This window comes from Pongo abelii, chromosome 13 (assembly GCF_028885655.2).
Source record: "Pongo abelii isolate AG06213 chromosome 13, NHGRI_mPonAbe1-v2.0_pri, whole genome shotgun sequence".
In the NCBI taxonomy this organism is placed as follows: domain Eukaryota; kingdom Metazoa; phylum Chordata; class Mammalia; order Primates; family Hominidae; genus Pongo; species Pongo abelii.
Window position 1 is genome coordinate 97,795,954 of NC_071998.2, and position 17,880 is coordinate 97,813,833.

Here is a 17,880-nt window from a genome sequence, read left to right on the forward strand (position 1 = left end):
AAATGTCCACTCTCTGTCACTGTTTTGTGGAGTTCCACTGAATGAATCATTCCTCTTTGTTTTGATAACTGTTCAAGAATTTGAAGACAGCTGTTGTATGCTTCCCTGAAATCTTCTCCAAGTGTAACAGCCTCATTTTTTTTTACTATTTTTCATTGGCATGACTTTAGATGCATGATCTACCTTGGTCCTTTCCTTCTGGACTCTCTCCTGTTTGACCTTTTTCCTCCTATATTGGGGTTACCAGAACTGAACATGAAACTCTGGGCATATTCTGATTAAAGCCTTGCTTGTTCTGGACCCAAGATTGATCTTGATGTTTTGGTAGTCATATGACTATCTTGACTTATACCAAGGTTAGCAGTACCACCCCCTCTTTTTTGTAGGGGTAAGGGGTATGTATTAGGGTTCTCCAGAGAAACAAAATCAATAGGGTGTGTATGTGTGTGTGTGTGTGTGTACAGAAAGAAAGATTGAGAGGCATAGTAATTTACAGGAATTGGCTTACACAACTATGGAGGTTGAGAAGTCTGGACCGGGAATTGCTGATTGCACAGTTCCATCTGGGTCTGAAGGCTTGAAAAGCAAGAAAACTGAGTGCAAGTCCCATCCGAGTCTCCGTCAGAAAACTAGGAGAGCCATTGGTGTAAGTCCCAATATAAGTCTGAGTCTGCAGGCAGAAGAAGAATGATGCCCCAACTTAAAGACAGCCAGGCAAAGAGATTTTTTTTTTTTTTTGAGATAGTGTCTCTCTCTGTCACCTAGGCTGGAGTGCAGTGGCGCGATCTCTGCTCACTGCAAGCTCCGCCTCCCGGGTTCACGTCGTTCTCCTGCCTCAGCCTCTGGAGTAGCTGGAACTACAGGCGCCGGCCATCACTCCCGGCTAACTTTTTGTATTTTTAGTACAGACGGGGTTTCATGGTGTTAGCCAGGATGGTCTCGATCTCCTGACCTCGTGATCCACCCGCCTCAGCCTCCCAAAGTGCTAGGATTACAGGCGTGAGCCACCATGCCCGGCCTTTTTTTTTTTTTTTTTTTTTTTAACTCAGCCTTTTATTTTATTCAGGCTTCCAACAAACCAGATAAGGTCCTCCCACATTGAGAAGAGCAAAAATCTGCTTTACATAGTTTACCAATTCAAATATTAATCTCATCTAGAAAAACCCAGAAATGTTTAACCAAATATGTGGTCACTCCATGGCCCACTCAAGTTGACACAAAATTAACCATCACAGGGTGCTGTGTGCTGTGTCAGCTATATCTTTCCTACATTCTACCTTAAATATTTTTACTGATCTATTACTGTTACAAGTATATTCATGTACTGTTACATGCATATGCATTTTACATCTACCTCTATTAGATTTTTTAAAATATTTTCCCCAGAGATTCATGTTTTGGGGATCTCAGATACTAGTTCCCTTATCATCATATTGGGTAGCATTGTGGAATTTCCAAGTATTTAATATGGCTCAATGAGTCTTCTTCTAATACAAAATATGAAACTGGGAACTACCAAGAAGACTATCATATAGAAAGAATGCTTGGTTTCCATCCATCCATTAATCAGTTGTTACTGAGGTGGTCATTCATTAGTTATTATCTATCTAATTGTAGCACCAGTTGCCATCATATTCATAAGGTCTTAAAGATCTGGAATAAAATTTTGTCATACGTTCTTCTATTTGTAAGATTTTATAATCTTTAGTCAAGTACAGACACATTGGAAACACTGAAATGTGACTATACTATGTCTTTAGCATTTCCCTTGTTGACTAGTTTTGCAACGTTACTGAAAAAGAAGTTAGTCTGGCATGACCAGTTCTCAGTGGACCCACTCTAGCCTCTAAGATTCATAATCTATTTCTTTAATGATATTTTTGAGATTTTTGCCTAGGAACAAACTTTTAAGCCTATAATTAGTAGAATTTGCCCTCTTTCCTATAAATATCTATGTAATGCCTAATCAAGTCATAAGTGGATTAATTCATCATTTGTCTTCCCAAAGTTAAATCATACAGTTTATTAAAGCTTCATTATTGATCAAAGAATATTACTTCTTCATGTCTTTGGGTGAATTAATTTATCTGCCCATGATTTTAGATTTGAGATTTCTTGGATATTAACTCAACCATGTAATGTATTTGTTATCACTACCAGATTGGAAAAAAAAATGGGGAGGGAAAATTAAAATGCCTCTTTTACCTAAAGGCAAAGGACTGAAGGAAAGAGTCTTGATTTTCTTTTTGTATAAGGTCTGTATAGCTCAGGAGTCTTCATTAAAACACTTGTGTGGGACCATTTTAAGTCTTCCCTACTCTGTAATCCCACCATGATAGACTTAAACCTCACCAATATTCACATGTGTAAATCTGATTTTTCAGGATAGTAAGATTTGAAAGATATGCTGCATCAACAAATTAGAAAACTGGATTTCACAAACACACAAAATTGCTTTCATCAGGAGGTTTCTAAAACTGTTAGAAACCAAAAATGCAGAACAAGAAGGAGCTTCAAAATATGACTGTAACCACAAGTTTATGTGCAGAAACAACTTGCCCTTTGGGACCCTTTGGCCATGTCTCTTGACTACAATTCTCTTCCTGTTTTGGGACTGATTTCAAGACTCCCTATTCTTCCTGTTCTTGCTTGGTTAAACGTTCTCATCACCCTGGTCTATTTCCTTGATTTCCTAGTTGATTATTTTCTGGCTCATGATGCAGACTTCCCTAAATTGGATTCTGGTCAAATTAACTTTTCTCCTCCAAACTTTGGTAGTGATCTTCCACTAGGAAGAAAAACATTTCCTCTCCTGGCTCAGAACAATCAATAATGCTCCCTCCCAGAAAATGAATGTCAATGGCTGTCCTACTCTCCCTGCTGATGGCTCTCATACTTATTAGTCCATCTCACATTTTAAGCCTTTATTCTACAAACGAATTGGCAAAAACCAAGTCACTTTACATAAAAATGAGAATTACAGTAAAATTCAGCTTCTCTAATCTCAGCCCATTCAATCCATCTAGATGCACTACAATAGGACTAACTGTGTGATGATTTAGAAGAGCCAAGTTTTGTTTCTCTTTTTGTTTTTATTGTCCTTTGCCCTTAGTGAAGCTGTGGTATAGTAATCTAGACAGCTCAATGGCAAGCACTGAGGCAAAGGCTAATTTGTGCTGTGTTAAATTCAGCCCCTCTTCCAGATACTGTTTGGCTTTCGACTGTGCATATCACTGTGTCGACTACTATGGTCTTCATAACACTAAATAGCCAATCACGGTATTCAAAAGACACCAAAAAGTAGTCTCTTATGCAAAGTTTGTGAGTGGTGAGGAGATGGTCTCTGCCTCAACAGTCAGTCAGCTAAAACTGTGGAATGTAGGGAAATCATACTCCCTCCCTATGTTCCTTCAAGGGTCATATCAATGAAAAAAACTTTGTAGATCTGGCTTCCAATGGAGATTATATAGCTTGTGGAAGTGAGAATAACTCTCTCTACCTGTACTATAAAGGACTTTCTAAGACCTTGCTAACTTTTAAGTTTGATACAGTCAAAAGTGTTCTGGACAAAGACCAAAAAGGAGATGATACAAATGAATACGTTAGTGCTGTGTGCTGGAGGGCACTACCAGATGGAGATTCCAATGTGCTGATTGCTGCTATCAGGGTACAATTAAGGTGCTAGAATTGGTATGAAGGGTTAACTCAAGTCAAATTGTACTTGATCCTGCTGAAATACATCTGCAGCTGACAATGAGAGAAGAAACAGAAAATGTCATGTAATGTCTCTCCCTAAAGTCATCAGGGTTTTGGGTTTGTTTTGAATATTTTTTCTTTTTCTTTTTTCCCTCCTTTATGACCTTTGGGACCTTGGAAATACCCAGCCAACTCTCCATCATCAATGTAACTCCATGGACATTGCTGCTCGTGGTGGTGTGGTCATCTAATTTTTGTGGTAGAGAAACAAATTATTTTGAATAAAATTAAATAACAACAAAAAATAAAAGTTCATTGAGAAAAAAAAAAAAAAAGAAAAGCCATGTTAACTAAAGATCAGATCTCTGGAATTAAACCTAGTTGTACTCTCTGAGTCCATGACAAACCATGTCTTCTCTTCAAGCCTCAGTTTTTCAATCTGTCTAAAAGTATGGTTTGACCAGAAGGTTCTCAAGGTCCCCATTAACTTTCAAGTTCTTTGGATCTATGGATCTATTTTAAAGTTGTTCATTATTGATTAATAACATTCATGTGATAGCCTGATCCAAATATTAGCAGTATAGAGATGTAATCGCACCTTTGGAGGCAATGAAAGAATAGCAGTTCTTAAAGTAATCAAACCAATTTTTTTCTCTCTGTTTTTCCAGTTCCCCAAATCTTAATGTATTATGGTGAAGGAGGCACCCTTTCCTAATGTTAATGGCAGTAAAGACTACTGCAAAATGTCATAACAATGCCTGTCCTCAACTGATCCAGTCTACATTTGCAGATGCAGGAGCTTGAGATAGTCATCCTAAATTCTGGATGCCTGTCCAAACCAAACCTCTAAGTTCTTGGACTTGGGCCCTTCTTTTAAGCTGAAATAAAGACTTGCACTTTCTTCCTGTCTACAAAGATCTTCAAACTTTTGGGTAAAACCAACCCATAAATGCAAATAGACATCCTTTCACACGCAATGTACACCTGTACATAGGCTTATACATGTGCCAGTAACTAGAAACTTCATCATACTTTCATCCACCCTTCCAAAACATCAATGGAAGGCCAATTTTCTAGAATGTGAGGATGTCAATTTAAAATGAGCTACATTAATGAGGTTTCCAGGAGGCTTCTAAGCTGTTCCAGTGATGGCTTTGGCTAGAGTGACCCACTGCATAGTTTTGCCCATGATCTGATCACAGAAAGTTGTCTTTATTTATGTGCTGTGTTTGAACAGTGGAGACAGTTTGGCAGAGTTATGGATAAGAGATTTAACTGCCACATATCTTTAAATGCTAACAGCTTTTAACATTTTTTTCTATATAACATGCTGTATTTATGAGACAATGAAGGGGTAGGGGCCTGAGGAAATAAAAATGAAGAGAGAATAAAGGAAGAGAACAGTAGGGAACTCTGGCCTTGATGGGACTGAAAATATTTTAGAACTCTCAATTCCATTCTGCTCTGAAAGCACCAGTTAGCTTTCCAAAAGTTTCCATTCATTACGCTCCAGAGTTTGATATAATCCAAAGTTTAAACAATATGTTCATTATATCTCTATTTACACACTCATTCAATCAGTAAACGTACTTATTGAAAGTGTATTCTATCCAGGGCATCATATTAAGCACTGTAGAAAGTTTAAAGGTATAGAGGGCATAGCTCTATCTTTTGACATCTGACTGTCTAATGAGGAGATATAATAGATATGCATATGACTACAATACATCACTCTGCATTGGCAATTAATTATAGAAGAGGCATTTTTAAATACACATTAGGATGTAAGAGAATGGAATCCCAGGAAGAGAGAAAAGCATGAGCAAAAATGTGGAGGCAAAAAGTACCAGGCTATTTTAAGGAATGACTGAATCACTGTGTTTGGGTGTTAGAGGAATTGAGGGGGAAAGTCTTGAAAAAGTATAAGCAGGCTGGGATGAGATATGAATGACTTTAAATCTTACACTGACGAGTCTGGCCTTTTTTTACTAGAAATGAGAAATTAGTGATATTTAGAGCAGGGAAGAGCATGAGCAGAGTGTTGCTTTCAGAAGGAAGACTGATCTCAAGGCAAGGTGAAGGACTGGTTGGAGTAAGAAAGCTTAGCACCATAGTGACCAGTGAAGAGGCCCTTTTGGTTGACTCAGTGCGGGTAATAATGGCATCATCTAGGTGGATAAATATTTGAAGGCAAAAAAAATTAATAACTACAAGAACAGACATAGGCCAATCAAACACCATATATGTAGAATGAGAGAGGAGTTATAGAAGACTCTGGAATTTTAAATGGGATGACAGGAACGATGTAGATCCGTTGAGGGACAACTAATAAGTGAGGGATGTTAATAGTCTTAATTTTAAACACGTAGGGAATTAGACAATATTTCTATATGTGCCTATAAGACATCTCCATTTTCAAACTTAGACTTGAGTTGGGAAATAAGAAAGTCTGGGGATAACTTCTATTGTTTGTTTATAAACCCATTCTGAATTCCAAACAAGAAGGAAAATAGATGCACTTTGTGTTTTCTTTTTCTAGTCACCAATTAAACTGATGATCCAACACCATTTACTTCCATTGCCTTATCCACATTGCTGATGATAATAAAAACAGAGCCCAAAATGAGTCCATGAAGCATATCCCACCTCTGCTTGTACAAGACTGCAAGTGATAGCTTGAGAACAACCGGCAATGGAAGAAAACATACCCAGTATGGATTGAGAAGGCTAGTATCAAACCCAGAAAAGGACTTTCTATTATCAGTGAGGATGAGAATAAATGGCTCCCTAAGGAAATGGTATATTCTCTTAATAGCTCACAAATTTTCCAGGTTAGTTTGATCAAGTGAAGCAGAGCTAGCAGGGATACAAATTATTGAAATGGTGGCAAAGATAAAGCTTCTATGTAAAATAAAATTTAAGATGCAAAGGAGATTAACAACTAGCTTTTTTAAGAGAATGAAGGAGGGGGCTTACAACTTGAAATATATCTGTTTATGTTCTTACTCCATTCCAGTATCCAATTCCTGAAGATCAGAAATAGGGAGGATTTGATAAAACCCCCAGTCTCCATTTTCTATCTAGCGTGCCCCTGTGTTAATCTTTCACCCAGACTTCTTAATCCATACATCCACTGGGAGAAAAGCGTGTTAGAACAAATTGAGGAAGCCTGAGAGCTTCTCCTCACTTTCTGGCTGCCCTTCAGCAAATAGGGTTCTGCTAGGGACAGAAGCATGCACTCTATCTCCTATTTGGAGTTGGCTGTAGGAAAGAATCTGCACACATAGGCAAACTGCAACTCCAGCACACAGCTCTGGTTTGGTTCCAACTGAAGTCAGTTGTCCCATATCCTCTGATTGCAACACATTGTAGGGAAACCATCAGTGCTCTTCACTCAGATGTTGTCAGCCAAGACTGATCCCAAAATAACCATGATGGTCCCAGAGGGTGAATGGAACCCACACTTCCCTTGGTTTTCCAGTGACATTTAGGAAAGTTTTCCTCCAGCTTCAATAGGTGACTTATCTAAGCAATGACTGGAGCGACTTCAAATTAATTAATGTTCATAGTTATTAACACCATAATTAAAAAGTTGGTCATTTGTTCCATCAATATGATATTAATGACACTGGTGATTCATAGCATGAATCCCAATTTATATTTGCATCCCAGTTTATGGTGGACAGCTCACTTCCACAGACACTGTCAACCCCATTTGCCAACTCAATTCTCTGTTTATGTTATCTCCATCTTCAGAGGAGAAGACCCAGTCTCAGAGAGGTTAAATGATTGTCCCAAAGTTTCACAGTTGCTAAGAGGCAGAACTGGGGCTTCAACCCAACTCTTCTAACTCTGAATCCCTTGCATTTTTTTCTCACTGCACCACAGAGTAATTATAGGGCATGTATATCAATTGGTGTGTGCACCAAGACGAAAATCTCATTTAATTTCTAATTGTTCCAAACACACACTCACCACTGGGCTAGTTCTGTTGGGGGGAAAAAAATCAGTGAGTCTGGTGGATTTTTTGTGGTGGTTGTATTAGTCAGGGTTCCCTCGAGGGACAGAACTAATGGAGCATATATATATATATATATATATATCCCATCTCTCACTCTTTCTATATATATATATATGTATATATATAGACAGGGAGAGAGAGAGAGAAGTTTGTTAAGTATTAACTCACACAATCACAAGGTCCCACAATAGGCCATCTGCAGGCTGAGGAGCAAGGAGAGCCAGCCTGAATTCCAAAACAAGAATTTAGAGTCCAACGTTCGAGGGCAGGAAGCATCCAGCATGGGAGAAAGATGTAGGCTGGGAGGCTAGGCTAGTCTCTCATTTCACATTTTTCTGCCTGCTTATATTCTAGCTGCGCTGGCAGCTGATTAGATGGTGCCCACCCAGATTAAGGATTGGTCTACCTTTCCCAGCCCACTAACTCAAATGTTAACCTCCTTTGGTAAAACCCTCACAGGCACACCCAGGGTCAATACTTCGTATCCTTCAGTCCAATCAAGCTGACACCCAGTATTAACCATCACAGTAGTTGTTTTTTTCATAATATAGTCAAAATGCCCAGTTGAGTCAGTAAGGTTTTTCCACCTTGAGTGGATTACTTGGCCATGTGTTCATTCACTATAAAACAAATATTTACTGAATGCCTACTATGTTTTACACATAATGCTAAAATTTTCACACAGTTTTCTCTCTGTGACTTAGGTTAAGTAATTCATGCAAATTGAAAATGTTATACACTTCTTTTTGTACTTATTTTCTAGTGTGATAAAGTCATTTTTAGGCTAGTAAACCTTCCTCATTTCTCCTCAGGAGAAAAAAAAATAATGTATTTGCATTTAAGGAGGTTCCCCCTCATTTTTCAGTTATGTTCATCTCTATGACCCACTTATTTAGGTTCTTTGGAAAAGGAGAATTCACCCTCTGTGGGTCACCACATTAATTACTATTACAAGGAGCTGATTTATGGCCACAGAGCCCTTGCAGGTGTTTGAGAATGGTGCTCCACAATGGGAAATGGAAACAGGGTAATCAATAACCACCCTGAGACTCCTGCTTTAAGGCTGTCCTTGAAGGTATGCTGTGGATCTTTTTCCAGCATGTCTGATGAGCAATCCTTTTGCCAGCAAGGAGCCCTATGGGAGGAGAAGTAAATATTGTCTTTAGATATGGCACAAGGACCAAAGACACTGCCAAGACATCAATACTGAGACATCACAGAGGGCTTGTTGGTGGAGGAGGGAGGCTGGACACAGGCGGGAAGGTGAGATTTCTTCTTTTGACTGCTGAGACCACTGGACTTGCAGTCAGAAGATCTGGGCTCCAGAGCTGGCTCTATCCTTTATCAGAAAAGTAACCTTGGACACGTTACTTAATCTGTCCAAGTGTCAGTTTTTGCCTCTGTAAAATAAGCATACTGATAGTATCTATACAATGTAGAGATTAGTTGAGATAGTCAAAGTTCTTTCTGTTCCAGGAAGTGCTTTCATAGAGTCTTAATGATGCTTTTGCTCCCATTCTCTCCTTCTCATGTGAACTATGACTTTGGTGAGGGCAGGACCGTGCCATATATAATGCTGTCTTTAGGCCTTAGCACAGGGACTGGCACACTGCAGGTGATGAAAGGTCTTTGTGAAGGATTGCATGCATCTTCCCTTCCCTTGTCTTCCTTCTACTTGCTTTCCACTTCGCCCCCTCTTAATTATCCCCAAATACATATTGAATTTATGAGGGAGCAGCAAGGAGGCCCACTTTGGAGAGGATCATTACTCCACTCCCTTTCACTGCATGGCCTTTTCCCTAGGCTAGTCAGAGAGCTATCTGAGCTAGTTAGGTATAAGACCACTGAGTAAGAATGTTGACTTCCAACCAGGCAGCAATATCCCAGTTTTTTAGCTTAAAAGTGGCTATTGCAGTGCCTTAAATAAGTATAAATCCTGACCAAAAGAGAGCAAAAAGTTTAGCCTGGCTGAATTTTGAATCCAACCATAAACTAGAAAAAGAAGGAGCGGGAAGACTCACCACGAGGCTGTATCAATAGCCCCAGTGTGAGAAGGCTCAAAGAGTCTGGCCTGAAGCTTGAGCTACCACAGCAGTGAGATGATTTCTAATTTTAGAAATATTAAATAACTGATAATGATATGACCTTGTTAAAGAACCATGTTAGGAAAAAAAGGGACATTGTTAAAAATAGCATACACTTTCCCTGCTGAAGGTTCCAGGTAAAACGTGGGTTCACAACCATAATGTAGGTTCCAGATGATGAGACACCCCACATTGCTGACAAATGTGGCAAGGCCAAGACTCCCGTGTGTCCTGGAAGATATGCATTTTCAGCAACCAGCAGGGCAGCTCTTACATCCTTACCATGTGAGAGAAGTATAAGCACTGGGAAATCAAAGAAATAGGACTGAGTCCTTGTTCTCAAGGGGTGTGAAGTCTAGTCACCAGCCTAATGGTGACTCCAAGATATCCTAATTTTAATATGTGAAGCTGTGCTGCAGTGCCCAAGACCTAACTGGGGAAAAGCAGCCTCATGCAATGCCTAGAAATGTCTGAAACATTGCTGCTGGCATCCTATAAAACAGGAATCTGAAATGCAAAATCTAAATAAAACCAGCAGGCCTCACTCTGGGAGGACAGAGAAATGGAAGATGCAGTAACCCTGGAAGGCTAACAGAACCCTGGATAGCTTCCCCATCCTGCCCAGTGCCGCAGATAAGCACCTCTAAAGCTTGGCTACCTCAAGGATCATTAAATGCTTTTAGCAAAGCTGTCTCTGAGGAGCAACCAGCTTTGAAAGCCAAACTGAAAAATGTCCATCTGATCTTGTAATTGGAGAGAAAGTAGGATCTGTGCCATGATAACACATTAGAGTCATTTGCAGATGAGAGAAAGGAAGGGGTGGTCTCATAATTAGCAGGGGCCTGAGAGTTCAGAGAGGGGATGTTTCTGGAGTCAACACTGGAATTCACTTGGCATCAGATGCCATCAGTCCCTCCCTATGTGACTCTAAACACATGAAGAATTTGCTGAGTACACCTAGGCTAAATCTTATCTGAGTTTCTTCATGTCAACAATACTTCCAACCATATGGTTTAAAACTGGTTCTCCACAGGGGGCAGTTTTGTCCCCCAGGGACATTTGACAATGTCTGGGGACATGTTTGATAGTCCCCAGTTGGAAGAGATTTTCTACTGGCATCCAGTGAGTAGAGGCCAGGGAAGCTATTAAACTATTGTAAGACAGCCCTTCACAAAAAAGAATTATTCAGCTAAAATGTCAACAGTGCCGAGGTTGAGAAGCCATAGTTGAGAATAATGAATATTTTCTGAACTGCCATCATGTTCAGGATTCTTTTAGTTTTACACCTTGAAAACAAAGGAATTGGCTTACCTATCATCACTACAGTGATAGAAAAGTCCCAACAATTAAGATGCTCCAATGATGTTTACTCTTTTTTTTTTTTTTTTTTTTTTTTTTTTTTTTTTGCAGGGCGGTTGTGGGAGTCTTATAAACAGAGACCTTGGACAAGAGGTGAAGGGACTTCTGCAATAGTGTCAGAGTCAAATACCTTGAGATTTCACTTTGTTCCCACATCTGAGGCCATCAGCCCTCGCCAGACCTCACAGCCTGAAATAATGTTTTGGAAAAGCCAAATATAAAGATACATGATTTTTTAATCTGCTGGGAGTGGGTGGGACCACACTACTGTTGAGAAAGATCTTTCCAAATAGTAGATTGGATTCTGTGACTCTCTTCTTGAAGCTTTCAATGACTGCCCACAGGATAATATATTGCACTGTTCTTCTCCATCTGGCTCTTACCATATCTCTAACCATCTCATCTTCTGGATTTTCCCAGCTCACATCATTTACCCCAGTTATACTGGATATCTTGTCTTCCCCAGGATGCAACTGTCCCATCACACTTTTCTTGTTTTTAAACATGGGAGTGTTCCCCTGCCCACAAGGTCCTCCACCCTATTTTCCAACGAACTCCTAGCTGCCTGCTAAGAATGATCTCAAATGTCCACCACTTCTAAAACCATTTTCTCACCTGGCCCCTGCTCCTTCCTAATACCCTGGCCTAAGTCTGCTGCCCTTCCCAGAAAAATCTCTATATGCCTCCAATATAATACCTACTGTCCTGAATTTCAACTAATTGTACATCATCTCTAGGCACTTTGAAGAGAAATGGTTTCCTGTTCATCTCTGTATGTACATCAACCCTCCGGGTATGGTGCAGGGCTGTAGTCCCTAACAGGCTTTCAACTACTATTTGGGAAAGAATAGAAGAAAAGTACGGGGTGGGAAGGAGGGAAACAGAAGACAAGAAAGGAATGATGATGGAGGGAAGAAAGTGGGAAGTGAGAAAAGGAAAGAAAAGGCAGGAGGGAAGCAAGTAGACTGGGAAGGAGAAAAGAGAAAGAAGGAGGAAAGGGGAGATGGGAAGAGAGGGAAAGACAAAGAAGGAAGAAGGAAGGGAGAAGGAAAAAGACCAAAAAGAGAGAAGGAAGAACTCTGCTAATATCTCTTGCTGAGAAAAGATTTATTCTGCTCTCTGTGACTTGAGTCGAATCCCTGCATTAACTATCTTCAAGAACCACATAACTCTCTGTCATAGCACTTTCCCCATTTGTAATTATAGATATATATCTGTGTGATTATTTACTACAATGCTGCAGCCTCCATGAGGTTGGCTTCTACATTTGCCTTCACTGTTATAGCTTCAGTACATATTGTGCCTGCAAAAATTATTTGCTAAATAAATGAAAAAGTGGGCAGACTGGTGGAGCAGAACCAGCAGCTAATTTCATTAGTAAAAAGTCAGCCCCTCTGTTTTTTATAAACCAGTCTGGGAACTTAGATTTGGTCTTGTTTAACTTTCACCTAAATTTTTCCATATTAAAAAACTTCTTCTGCTTCTAGAAAGAATTGTTCTAAAGCATTCAAGACAGTGGCAAATACATTCTCACTTTAAAAATCAATCCCAGGAGCAATTTATTACAGGGAAATTTCCTGGACTCCAAGAAGCACCTTGAAGTCAGGAGATGATTAATTTGATATAACTGAAGAGCTGCAAACATCTGCTCCCCGTTGACATCTGCCTCTCATTAAGTTACAGCCCTCTGTCTCCCTCTGCACTGGGGGCTGGCTTGTGTGTTGATCTGGTAACTCTAATTATATGGTAAGCCCAGTGCTCAAGGCCCTTGTGCCAGCCACCTGGTGGGGGCTCAATAAAAACTTGCTCTATTGCATTGTACTCCAGATCCACCCTGAGCACTTTGTAAGTCCTCCATCACTCCTAAATAATAGAAATAAAAAACAGTAATGAGGTTGGTGGACACATTGTCATCCTGTAGCTCTGGCTAAGGCTGAATCCAGATAGAATCAAACCCTTGTTGAGTCACATAAACAAACAAATTAAATCCACGAAAAATCTTCCAAATCTGTTATTTGGCATCAGGTTTTGCAATAACTCTTTAATTATTATCCCTTACCCTGTGATCGCCTTTCCCACCGATGCCGCTATCAATGTAATTGTCTTAAAACACACTCTGATACTGAGCCATCCTATTCAGAAACTTCAGAGGCTCTGCTCTGCCCACGAACACGTACCACCTTCCTAACCTTGACTGTTAAGCCTTCCACTTCTTTGAATAAACCTAACCTCTGTGCCAGTACTTCCCTTCAGACAGCCCTGTTTTTAGTTATATGGTGTGATTTCTTGCTTCCCAATTCTGCTAGTGCTCTACCACTTTCATGCCTTAGCAAATGTAATTCACATAAAGCCCACATGCCATATGGCACCATCTTGATTCAGTATGTGTCATAGGTATATCAACCCTGACCCAAATAGACATACAAATAATTTAATCTTTACTGTAGTCTTTCATAAACATACCCAAAGAGAGAACATAGAAAAACTTCCTAAAACCTCTCTTCTCCCATTTCTTTCCTTCCTTTCCCCCAATATGTCTAGGCTCACCTAAAGTCTCTCTTCTCCCCAGCTCTAAGCTCCCACTCTAAGATATTCTTCAAGCCCACATTCAGGTTCTTTTGTCTCCCTTCGTAAGCTCTTCATATCTATATCATTTCAGCCTCCCTGGCTTCTTAGAACTTTCCTGTAAGAGCCCTGGAGCTAACTCAACAAACAAAAAAAATTCTTCCAGGCTAGGACATAGGGTAAGGGAAAAAAATTGAAAAAATAAATTATTTTAGTTTGTCTTATTCCTGTCACATTTACAGTGTACACTCTGCATGGAATACTCTTGGCCCATTTCTAACATCAATACCCCACTCAATAGCTAAAGCCCAGAACAAAAGATCCTCCTCGAAACATTCCATGATGCCCTCTTAGAGAACTTTGCACATTCTATCTTTTCTTACAGCTTTTGGTGTAAATGTCTCATTTCTACTTTTGAAAATTGAGACTCAAGGTCATCTGTAAAACCCTTATTTGCCCTTCAACACTCACCTAAATATCACTTCTAGGGCAAAGAGTTTCCTCAATACTCACCCAAAAATTTTTTTCCAGAGCAACGGCTTCCCCCACTTTCTTTCTGGCCTTGGCTTGGTTATTTCTTTGATGCCACAGCAACTGGCACTAACCTGATATATCATAATGAAATTCTGTGGATTATTTACGTGTCTATATTGCCTTCTCTCACCCCGAACACTTATACTTTGAAAACAGAGAAATCTCTTATTCATCCCCAAACTTATCCCAGTACTCAGCCAAAATATGTTCTCAGAAAATGTGTGTGTACAATGTCATGTTTATGAAGTTATGTATTCTCCACAATATCTGTTTCTATACCGTACTCATTGTAGATTCTCAAAAAGTGTTTTTGGAATTGAATTGAACATATATGAAACATTCAGCTTGACTGATTCTCTTCTTTGACATAACTTTATCTGTTTGGTGGTCTAAAAAGGTTTTCAAAGTGACAAACTGGTGGAGAGAAAACAAAGGATTAAAAATAAACTAGTTTGACCAGTTTCTTTCCCTGTGGATATAAAGCCAAACTTGGAGCTTTGTCTAAGGAAATCACACTGCCAGGCAAAAGATAACAGGCTGAGAGTGGGTCCTTCTTTTGCAACCTGCAAGGCTGCAAGACCTTTCATTTCTGTATTAGAATATTCTGTTATACTAGGCTCATGTGGCTCCTTTGGTTAATGGTGACAGAAAATGTCACTCCAGGGCCACATAACTGCAAATACTACTGGCCTAGAAGCTGAAACAGATTGATACTATTGGCAAACCACACCTAGGTGGCTTTTTATAAGAGGGGGGAGAAAATAGAGTGATTAAACATAATCACTCTTATGCATTGTGCAACTAATCTCCAACATCCCTGGACTGCTCTCCAGGCTCCATAACTTACACCCAATCCATGGAGGTGGGCCCATTGACTATGTTTCCAGTACATAAAGGAGTCTACAAACAAAAATTCATTAATTCTTTTAAAATTCAGTCCTTCTCCTGTGGAGCCGGAGCTTGGAGGAAAAAGGATTTTTTTTGGCAAAGCTTTTGAGTCAGAAATTCAAGGTAGAGGCAGCCTGGGGAAGAAAAATACTGTTGGTGCCTATGCTGCCTGCTAGCTCCAGCCCCAGGAGTGGGTTATGAACCCATTCCCCTTGAACAGACATTGGTTTGGATGGTGGTATGGTTGTAATTCCAGCCAATGAGGTATGAGCTGGAGAACTGTGGGAAGGGATTTCTTTTCAAAAAAAAAAAAAGACACATAAGAAAAGCTGGTCTCTTCTTTTCCTGTGGACATAGTCTTGTCTGGCTGTGTTATATACAACTGCAGCAGCCATTTTGCAACCAAGAGAGAATTGTAGGCTGAGAATAAAGACAACAGTGGCAGATGTGAAAGAAAAAAAGACCCTAATTCTTGATACTACCATCTCACTACTGAATAACCAACACTGGAGACCCCTTACTTTTGAATTTCTTGTAATATGAAATAATACATTTCCTTATTGTATTAGCCACTTAGAATTCGGTTTTGTTTTTTGTTTTGTTTTGTTTTGTTTTTTGAGATGGAGTCTCACTCCTGTCGCCCAGTGGTGCAAACTTGGCTTACTGTAACCTCTGCCTCCCAGGTTCAAGTGATTCTTCTGCTTCAGTCTCCCGACTAGCTAGGACAACAGGCACGCGCCACACTTTCATTACTTGAGGCCAAAATAATCTTAATACATTTGGATTACTGAATTAGTTAAAACTTTTGAGGATTATTTTTTTTTAAGCATAGCTCTTGCACCTACTCCATCACAACAAACAGGTGAGAACCAGTACCTGTCTCAGCCACTTCCTCTTCATATCCCAGACCCCACGCTCTGCTGTGGACCATGTTACTGGTCTTCATCCTCGGCTGAGTGACCCATTGATTTACTGGATTAGGTCAAGACTGAACTATTGATTCTATTAATATATAGTCCCTTAATTACATGCCCAGATCACATACCACCCCTTCCCTACTCCTTTAGACTTATAGAACACTCACTTGATAAGCCAGCCTCCTGACACCTGTTGCAAGAAAGGGAATTTAGAACACATGCAGGCAGAGGCAAACTATATGATCTACTCCATGTTCTTGCACTGCATTTATTATGTTTCTGTCCATAGCCAGCACTTGGTTAAGCTCTCAGTGAATTAAAGGACAAGTTACCTAACCTCTGAGGGAACCTCAAGCTCTGAAACGCCATTCCTCAAGCAACTACCTGGATAGTCCTGTTTTTGAATGCATGAGTTTATTTATTTAATTTATTAAGGATTTAGTGAGCAGTTAATCTAGGCCCCATGCATTCTGCTAAAGACTGGGGATACAACAGTGAATGAACCTTTTATTCATTCAACAAACATATAATGAGTTTTTACTATATGACAGAGAACCATTAGGGCCTAACCTATACAGGAAAAAATATGCAGAGATTGCCCAGAAGGAGGGCACAGCAGGGACAGACGTTGTATGGTAGAGACAGACCTTTATCATATACTTATCCAAACACTAGGTAAAGAGTAAGAGTAAGGCAAGAGAGAACATTCCAGACCAAGGAAACTGCAAGTACAAAAGCACTGAGGCAGGAAGAGGAATGGCACAATTCAGAAAACCAAAAGCTAGTGTTACTGGAGCACAAGAACAAGGGGAAGCTATTTCAAGAGGTGGCTGTGAGAAACAGGAGGCAATGGCTCGATCACAAGACATCCTTTATACCATGTCAAGGAATTTGGACCTTTTCCTAAAGCTCCATTGGAAAATTTTAAGCAGGGTTACAAACTGACCAGACTTTTGCTGGAAGGGAGGGCCAAGCCTGGAGTCAGAACGACTAGTAGAAAAATAAACATGAAATAAGGAACAACTTAACAAAGACGGTGGCAATTGGGAATAGAGAAGAGAAGATGAAAGAGCCATCAGGTCAGTGGAATCAGTGGAAGATAACTGCCAACAGGCTATTTTAAAAGCAGGGGAGGAAGAAGGACAAGGAGGAGATGATTCCCAGGTTTCAGGGGAAGGCAGTTTGAGAAGGAGTGGAATTAGACTGCATTTAGTTAACAACCTATTGTGTCCAATGTGGGGCGTCCAAGTTAAGCATTAAAGACATACAAGAGAAAAATCTGGGCTTGAAAAAAATAAATTTGGGTTCCACAGCAAACTGTGGGTATTTAAAAACATGAGAATGGATGAGTTCACCCTGAGAAGTGATATGTAGTGAAAAGAGAGGAGTCCTACTGGAGATCCCTGAAGATGGTCTATGTTTGAGGGGCTTTGGGCAAGAGTACCAATGGAAAGCAATACATCAAACCAAAAGGCTGTTAAGTAAAATGTTTAATCCTCCTGCTTTTAAAAATATACCTTTATGGCCAGACATGGTGGCTCACGCCTGTAATCCTGACACTTTGGGAGGCTGAGGTGGGTGGATCACCTGAGGTCAGGAGTTCAAGACCAGCCTGGCCAACATGGTGAAACCCTGTCTCTACAAAAATATAAAAATTAGCCGGGCATGATGGGGGTTGCCTGTAATTCCAGCCACTTAGGAGGCTGAGGCTTGACCCAGAAAGTGGAGGTTGCAGTGAGCCGAGATCATGCCATTGCATGCCAGCCTGGGTGACAGAGTGAGACTCTGTCTCAAAAAAAAAAAAAAACTCTCTCTC

At 40.0% G+C, this 17,880-nt stretch overlaps 1 pseudogene; it reads left to right on the forward strand.

Annotated features, from left to right (window-relative positions):
- Positions 1 to 514: 514 nt before the first annotated feature.
- On the forward strand, positions 515 to 3,801 carry LOC100446244 (E3 ubiquitin-protein ligase COP1-like; annotated as a pseudogene).
- Positions 3,802 to 17,880: the final 14,079 nt, after the last annotated feature.